This window comes from Carlito syrichta, unplaced genomic scaffold (genome assembly GCF_000164805.1).
Source record: "Carlito syrichta isolate Samal-C Ts95f unplaced genomic scaffold, Tarsius_syrichta-2.0.1 Scaffold301662, whole genome shotgun sequence".
Lineage (NCBI taxonomy): Eukaryota > Metazoa > Chordata > Mammalia > Primates > Tarsiidae > Carlito > Carlito syrichta.
The window spans coordinates 79,398-80,947 of NW_007245758.1; positions in this window are offsets into that span (position 1 = coordinate 79,398).

Here is a 1,550-nt window from a genome sequence, read left to right on the forward strand (position 1 = left end):
TAGGGTCAGAAAAGCCAAGTTTCTATTTTGTGCGTAAGCAAGGCGAAATCTAACCCTCTTTTAATTTATTTTCTAAAACAGACCGCCTTTAGGGTTGTTACTATATTTGGCATATCCTGGAGAATATAAAGATAGCAACATATGTGAACAGTTGTCACATGTACTTTCCAGAAATAAATTGGGGTGTGGCCGTGAGAAATCACAGTCAAACAGTCACATTACCTCACTTCCTGCTTCTTCCTGTACTCTAACTCTGGAGTTGTCAACACATAGGGTCAGTAACTGATGCTGGCCTCAATCATTTCTACGGGGATTCAACGTCATTACTATCACTATTACTATTCATTTCCATGAAATAGAGTAGTTATCTAATCCAAGAACGTTTGATGATAAAATATTAAGACTATTTAAAAGACAGAGGACCTGTAGATGAAGAAGAAAGAAACACAAAAACTAAGAAAATGCATCTTAAAATAGCTAAACAAAAAGAAAAGAAAAAGAAGAGTAATAATGGGGGGTCAACTTTGCCTTACTGTATCAGAAGGTTTTATTTTTATTTATTTATTTTTTTTTTTGAGAAAGCAAGATTTATTGAGAGGACAGAAAAGCTCCCACAGTGGGAGGGGACCCGAAGGGGTTGTCCCGGGTATTTTTTTTAAGGTAAATTAATTAATTAAAATAGTCATGTCAGAAGAGACAGACAGACTAATGGCATAGAGCAGAAAGTAAAGACAGAAATATTTAATCTATTGTTATCTATAAGTATACACACATGGATATATTTATAGATTTGTGTGCATGTGTGTGTATGCTTATGTGTATAGGCATGTGTGTCTATGCTTATGTGTATATGCATGTGTGTAGGGAGAGATTAGATATAGATGAGTTTAACATATAGTAAATGTGATTAATAGAAGTCATATTTAATAAGTGATTTTTGACAATTTACTAACAATCTAAAAAATGTAGAGTTAAGTTTCTACATTACCAAAACAAATTTTTATATGCTAAACATATAAATGTTAAAAACAAAAATCACAAAATTCTAAGAGAGAATATGAGTGACTATACAGTATATAACTGGGGTGAAGAGGATGGTTCATGCATGATATCAAAGGCAAGAACATAAAATAAAGACATGATACATTTGCTTACATACAAATAAAAGATTTTTGGCCCAACACACCATAAAAGGCAAATTTAAAATTTTGTAAAAAATGTTTTCAATGCACATGATATTTATTGTAAATATTTCTGATCTAGAAAACAATGTAAATATATCTGATCTAGAAAAGTAGGCAAAAGAACATCATACACAAAAAGAATTGAAAGGTCAACAAAACACAACAATATATTCTCACTAGAAGTGTATATTCAAACATTGAGGCAACATATTTTACCTTTCAAATATAATTGGGTATATATATATTTTTGTTTGTTTGTTTGTTTTTTGAGTTGGAGCTCACTCTGTCGCCCAGACTGGAGTGCATTGGCCGCTCCCGTCCACCGCAGCCTCGACCTGCTGGGCTCCAGCGATCCTTCCGCCTCAG